The sequence below is a fragment of the Octodon degus genome, unplaced genomic scaffold, assembly GCF_000260255.1.
Source record: "Octodon degus isolate 3935 unplaced genomic scaffold, OctDeg1.0 scaffold00006, whole genome shotgun sequence".
Taxonomy (NCBI): domain Eukaryota; kingdom Metazoa; phylum Chordata; class Mammalia; order Rodentia; family Octodontidae; genus Octodon; species Octodon degus.
The window spans coordinates 10,752,834-10,760,452 of NW_004524582.1; positions in this window are offsets into that span (position 1 = coordinate 10,752,834).

Sequence of the window (7,619 nt, forward strand, 5' to 3'; positions counted from 1 at the left end):
ATTAAAAATCCTGCAATTAAATCAGTACAAATAGTTTTTGAAGGGTTTCATGTTAACATAATGGCAAGTTTAGGAAAAACAACTAGAGAAGCAGAGGACATGAAATGATTATAGAAGAAAAACGCACACAGAAGTAAAGATCTATGGGCTGGGGATATAGCTCAGTGGCATAAGTGCCTGCCTGGCAAGCACAAGGTTCTAATTTCAATTCCCAGTACCAAAAGAAAAAGAAATAAACCTTCATTTGGGCTTCAGTGCCTGCTTTGCAAGCTCGAGGTCCTGAGTTCAATCCCTGGCAGCAAAAAAAATAAAAAAGTAAAGATCTGTAAAAACAAAGAAAAATTCATACTCAAAAAGAAAGGTGCTGGTGTTTGGGTTCTTCTAATAGGAATGCTAGTCCAAGTGAACTGTACTAGCCATGAGGAACAGTTTACCTGGGCCTGCAGGGAAGCGGGCAAGGCAGCAGACGTTACTGTCTTGACAAAAACATTGAATAGCCACTATTAAACAACTTAGAGTTGCTCTCTGCCTTACACCTAATAGGGTTAACAAAGCCTAGCACGAAGGACACTGCTCCCGGGACTGCAGTCATGATGGCTGTGCACATCACCTCCAGAGCCAAAAGAAATAAAGCCAAGAGTCAAATCAATCATTGGCCTGGGCTTCCCTAGGAAGCTTTCCTAGTAGCGAAGTTCTGTGAGGAGGAAATGTTCAGCTAGAAGAACATAAGACTCAGAACAGACTTAGAAGGACTTGCCCTTAGAGTCAGCAACAAAGAAATCAGTCAAGGAAACTGGTTACCGAGGGCAGGATTAGAAAGTGTCAAGACAGACCGAATACACACTACCTACTAATATAAAAATGGAGATGGATAAAGAAAAGCACCACTTCGATCTGACATTAGAAATCATCTAGAGATCAAGCTTGAAATTCATACAGGAATGAAATTCAAAAGTTGATTTTAGAACAAATTTTATGTCATTACTCAGATACTATTATTCACAGGGCCATGGGGGAGGAGAGGTTTTCAAATTTGAGCTATCATACCAAATTAGTGCAATCTGGAATGGTTATATTTTGCTTAAAAAAAAACACACATTTTAAAATATTGAACACTACAGATTTTAGATAAGCATCTTATGCAAATGCAGTATTTTTAGCTGTAACTTTTTATTTTATTTGTCAAATAAGTGGTAAATACAATAGTTCCTATGACTGCTTTTCTCAGCAATTGTTTTCTCTTAGCAACTATACACCATCATATAAGTCCATTCACACACAAAAAGAACTGTTTTTTATATAAAAATCATTGTACATAGTATGTTCCTTCTTGCATTTTTTCAGAGGTTTATGCTAATTTAAAGCATGCTAGAAAGCTTTTAGATGTTTAAAAAAAAGGATATTTTTATTCTTCAGACTGCTTACAAAATAAAAAAGTCTAAATTCCTTTCTAACATAATAAAACAAGTTTCCTAAAAGTTCCTCTAAATTATTTCATAGGCACTCCCAATTTAAATCCTCAACACCTCTACTGCTACAGTTTTCTAACTGGCTTCCTTAACTCTACTGTCTGGGGATTTAGTCTACCCAGAACTCGCTTTCTCAAACACAGGAGTCACATGACACATACATTCAAATATCACAGAGCTCTCATCCCCCCAGGGACTGGGTAATTGATTTCAAATTTCAAGAGCTTATGAACAGAACTCTCTGCACTCTGAACTCTCTTCAAAATGTCCTTTGTTTTATCTTAAAAATTAAGATACTGGACCAGCCAAATAGCTCAGCTGATTAAAGCCTCTGCTTAGGCAGATTCAGCAGCTGGGATTCGATCCCTGGCATGCCCCTGGAGCACACCAGGGCATGCTCCTGTAATCCCATCACTTGGGAGGCTGAACACAAGGGGATCACTACGAGTCCAATCTACATAGTGAGCCCCTGTAGACCCTTACTAAAAAATACAAAATAAATAAATAAGATACATTTACATCCTCCATTATATATATTTAGCACTTTGTAACTGTTTTACATTAGTATCACTTAAATAATTGTTTCTTTTCTAAATAATCTAATAAAATGGATATGCCACGAAAATATGCCATATATTTCCTATGGTTCCCCAGATTCCCTCGGACATTGCTAAGTATCAGAATTTCAGATGTGCTGACATTTTCATACATACTGAATACATCAGGGAATACTAAAGCACTCAATGTGTTAGGCCCAAATATTTTTCATTGCATTTCCCACTATTCTACATACACTATGCATAACCAAGAAAACTTGCTCCTTGTTCTAACAGATGGCTCGTCTTAGAAAGCCCTTTCACGCACTTCCACATGAGCACATACCTATACAACAAGATCCACCCAGATCCCACACTCCACCAGTTTCTGCCAACCACCGCTGCTTCATTTCACTGTTTCCAGCCCCACTATTGTGCTAATCAAACTCTGTCTCATATTATGTTTTATTAGTGTCTATAAGGTTGCAACACACTGGTTAATAATCAAAGCTATGAAATCAGAAACGCAGGCCAACAAATGACTGCTACTTATAGATGATACCGCAGGCAAGTTACATGAGACTATCCTGCATCAGCTTATCTCTGGAGATGTGAGCAATTACTAAGATAAGTCTTAGAATCAAACATACTAACATATAAAGCACTTAGCACAATACTAACACTAATACTTAAACTAGAAATAGTTTAAGAAATGAAAACACTACTAGCTAATTCACACTAGTTTGAGTTCCACCATCTTTCTCTTTTTCTGTATTGTTTCTCATCTTCTGTTTGTTATTCCATATGTGCTTAATAACTGTATGGTCCATGAAACAACCAATTCAAAAATAATCTCCTGGTTAGTTCCTAAAAAGTAAAGTCCAAAGTCTAGCAAAATATCAAAAATGACTAGCTAATCATATTATTAACTATTAATTTTAATATGAGCTTGATCAGTTTATACTTTACCATAAATATACATATTTCTAAGAGTTATTTTTAAAGTTCTCACATCATATTAGCAATAATTAGGCTAATATCCAAAACGCTTAATATACCTTAAAACAAAAAAGGTTTAAATCTAAACATGCTGGTACATATGCAACCACAGATCAAATCCTTAGCACACTAAAGACTTTCCACATGGATCCTCCTTTTCATAAAATTAAACTAAATGGTGAACCCACATTTCCAACAGAACAACAGGTCTGTTGAGTGATTCTTGTGCTACAAATTCTCCAACAGAGACCAAGAGTTCATGAAATTCTTGAAAAGAACCAATGTTTCCAAATCAGTAACATTACTACTACATAGACTACATTAAATGAACACAAGCAGATTCTGTAAGCCTGTAGTCAGCAAGAACAACTCACAGTAATGGACAAACACTGGTGAAGAAAAGGGTTAGTATGATAACTAAATAGAAAAAGATACAGAAGAACATTAAAAGGCTTTAGAGATATGGATATAGCTCAGTAATAGAGCACTTGCCTAGCATGCAGTAGGCCCTGCCTAGGTTAGACTGTCATCAAAAGAGGAGGAGGTAAAGGAGCTGGTAGGGTCAAGAGGAGGAGGAAAAGAGGAAACATAAAGCAACAGCTTTAGGAAATCCTAAATTCAATTTGGAAGAGTAGAAAGGAGAAACAAAGTTTCACAAAAGGAGAAATAAAAGTTATCTCCTTTTGTGGTATTGTGTAAGCTACATAGTGGGTTTATAGTCATAATGCAACATTAACACATAAACTAGGTCAAACTACTCAAAACAACTTATACCACAATAAAACCAACTACTAATTAATTACAAATACATAAAATTTACTGTGTAAATGTTAGGAATGCAAGGTGAGATCATTAAAAGTATGACAAGATTTTCCTAAACATGATGCTAACTTGACGTATTGCCATCTAAATTAATGGAAGCCTACAAACACACATGCTAGTACTCAAATAAAATAACTCTTTTAAATGACATTAAACTTCTCAACTAAGAATATTTTAAATTTTCACTGGTATTTTAATACTTCTACAAGACATGTTTTAAAATGCGCATTTTGTACTTCTAATAACATCAAAATAGTGGGACAGCACTATTATAGTTAGACAAAACCTTTATATGGACACTAAAGAATGTTAGTTTATTAAGGAAGGAATTACAGAACCAAATATTTCAATATGAAAACTTGTCTTTAAATATTCTGAGCCAAGGGTAGGTAGTACATGCCTATAGTCTAAACATGCAGGAAGCTGAAGCAAGATCACTAGGAGTTCAAGAACAGTCTAAACTATGTAGTGAGTTCAAGGATGCCCTAAAATACATAGTAAGACATTGTCTCAAGAAGCCAAAAATAAATATTCTGAAACAACTACATATAAGAAAACAATTTTAATGCTTCAATTATTCTGTCTATTTTGCCACAATAAAAAAATGTGATGAATCTGCCTATCATGCAAAATACCTTGGGCTTGATCCCTAAGCCTATAAAAGCAACAAGAAAAAGATGTTTTACACATCTACATAGATATTAGCCTATCATGAACTGTCTCCAAGGGTCCTTGCCTAGATGAGCTCACTACATTAATTCTATATCTGACAGGAGAAAATGTAGCATATTGAATTATTACATTACTTCTCTACACAACACTCAGCCAAGATATATCACCAATTTCCAACTTGCTTTAAATTTCAAATTACTTTCAAAGAGCTCTTTTAAAAATTAACAATTTAAAATAATTACTACATAACATTACAAATACTAGTTCCACATTATTAAAATGTTTACATAATGAATTCTGAAAACATAATAAAAAAGGAAAAAATATGAACATAACCATAATTAACAGTGAGTCTGGTTTTTAATTATTTCTCATTGCCTGCTAGCTCAACACTGAGCATAAGATATATAATTTAAAGGCAATTTATTCTTAAAGTACACTGAAGTGACACCCTTGGGAGACAAACTACAGTAAAAAAGAATGTTTTCTGCATTCTTATTAGTAGACAAATTCAAGGGTCTAAAGGTAAGTACTAAAAATATCAGTCTGGAGAGGAAAATAAAAAAGTCATTTTGGCTGTCATTTTACAGAGCCACTAAGAATACAGATGGTAAAGAGATGACCAATGAGAAGCTACAGACAGCAATTCTCCCAGAACTCTCAATTTTCAAACTCCACACATCTCTTATTACTGATATTCTCCTCCATTTCTATTCATTAATACTGCCTAGTGTGAATTTGGTCTATGGTTCTATCTTCTAAACTGTATCACAGTACTAATGAATTATGTTCTGGGCTTAGCACATGTAAGAATGAAACCATAAAATGAAGCACTATTTGAGCCTCGGATATAGCTCAGTGGCACAGTGCTTGCCTGGCAAGCCGAAGCACAAGGTCTTGAGTTCGATGTCCAATACTCCCAAAAAATAAATAAAATAAATCACTATTCCTACAAGCTTAAAAATGGGAAGGAGCCTTATAGAGACCATAGAGTTAAAGCTATTTGCAACGTTTCATTTCATTAGGTATTTTATGTTTTTGTTTTTATTTTTATTTTTGTTTTTGTTTTGGTGGTACCAGGGATCAAACTCAGGACCTTGAGCTTGCCAGACAAGCACTTATTCTAATGAGCTACCTCCCTGGCCTCACTAGGTATTTTAATTTACCTTTTTTCAAGATACCAGAGCTATTGACATTTACCTAAACTAATTAAAATTATTGCAATTGAACAATAAGCTGTGTAATCTTATATTACACTTTAAATTGAAAACCTTAACTTGTTAAAAGCAATACTCTAAGAACATTAAAATAATTCAAGGGGGCCTGAGTTCAATTCCCAGGTCCAAAAAAAAAAAAAAAAAAAAGTAAAATAATTCAAGGGTTAACATTATTTTAGTAAGGTTGAAGTAGTACAGCACAAATTTATTTGCTGTGACTTATCAGATTTTTCCTCAGTAAGAATCACCTTGTCTTTCAAAAATCCCATAACTATAGGGAAAAGTAAATCTTAAAGGGATTATAAGCAGCTCATTAAAGTAAAATTCCATCTGAAGGACTTACTTGATATGATGTACATATATACTATAAAATATGCTGTTGGGGATCAACAAGTCACTGGCCTTTGTGTCAATTACATTTTGATAAAGAATTAGCAATTAGTGATTAATCAAACTTTTCTGCTGGAGAAATCAAAAGCCCACACCTATAATGTCTGGAGGCTAAAATATGTCTGCTTCCTCCCTTCATGTGAGCCATTAAAACTTAAAATCATTGTCTTATCTGGCTATTTTCCCGACAGTCACTATTCTTCACTACATTACTTCCCACATGTCCATCTGGAGAAAACTATCCAACAGTGGAACTATCCCAATCTATCCTCTCACTTAACTTAGACATGCTCCTAATACTGATCATTCTCTTATTTCTTCATCCAAAACATCCACTGACAAGCTTGCAGTTTTACATCCCACTTAAACAGCGCTTGCCATGTTTCTAAGTTAAATAAGCTGTTCATCATTGTGTTCTACAGTAGAGTGCCCTACAACTTCTAAGGTGCTTGACAAAGTTTACCAACCTCTCACCTCTCTCTGGAATCAAAAATACCCTGCCATAAAAACCCAGAGAATAACTGCTTAGCTCTAAACACCACAGCTCCACAGCACTTCCCGGAGCAGCTGTTAGTAAACTCCAGGCGCCTGTTGGACTATCACTTTGGTTGAATTAATGATAGGTCATCCTGTTCCACCTCACTTTTCCCCCACTGATCTTAACAGTAGTGTACAAAACTTACACATCTACTTTTAAAATAATAGTGTACCAAGTAAAATACGAATTACTTTAGCCCCGCCACTTTTACCAAAGAAATCATTTCAGGAGATTATTACTTAGACCACAAAGGATAGGTTATTCAAGACAATGTCAGGCTTTAAAATAATACTTTTTTTTTTCTATTTTGCTTTAACCAAATACATTTGCAAGTTTTTAATAACTGTTAGATCGTCCCACTTTTTAAAAGATGTTGGTGCAATCCATCAGCACTGTACTGCTCAAATCCAAGAACCAAATTCTGTATACCTGGTATATTTTGGATTTATTTCTGGTCACCTGCTGAGCTTCCTGCACCCTTTGTCACCGAGTGATGCTCCCAAGAGCAAATACTCTCCAGTCCTTAAACCAGCCTCAAAAATTCTCATCAGACTTAAGACATTTCTTCACTCTACCACGGAACCATTAATACCACTACGTATTATGCCTCTCAAAAGAATCCCCTAAGCGGCTTGCGCCGGGACTCGGCGCTCAGCGGGGCTTTCAGTCCGAGAAACTCGCTGCCAGCCGCCTTGCAGAAGCAGCATCAGAGGAAAGACTGAATACCGCATTGCTGCGGCCGCCGCCGCTGACTTTTTCTAGCCACTTAGAGAAACAGCAGCCCAACACCCTGCAGACCCTGGAGGCTCTTCCGCAGCGCCAAAGAGAAACCGCCGCAGTGCTCAGGTTGGGAGATCGCGAAGCCCGACCGCAGGGCGGGGAGCGACTGCGGCGGGAGGCCGCGGAGGGCGGGGTGCGCTGGGACGGGAAGGCGTCGGAGCGCAGGACCGCGGCGCCGCGCCGGGGATGGGAGCCG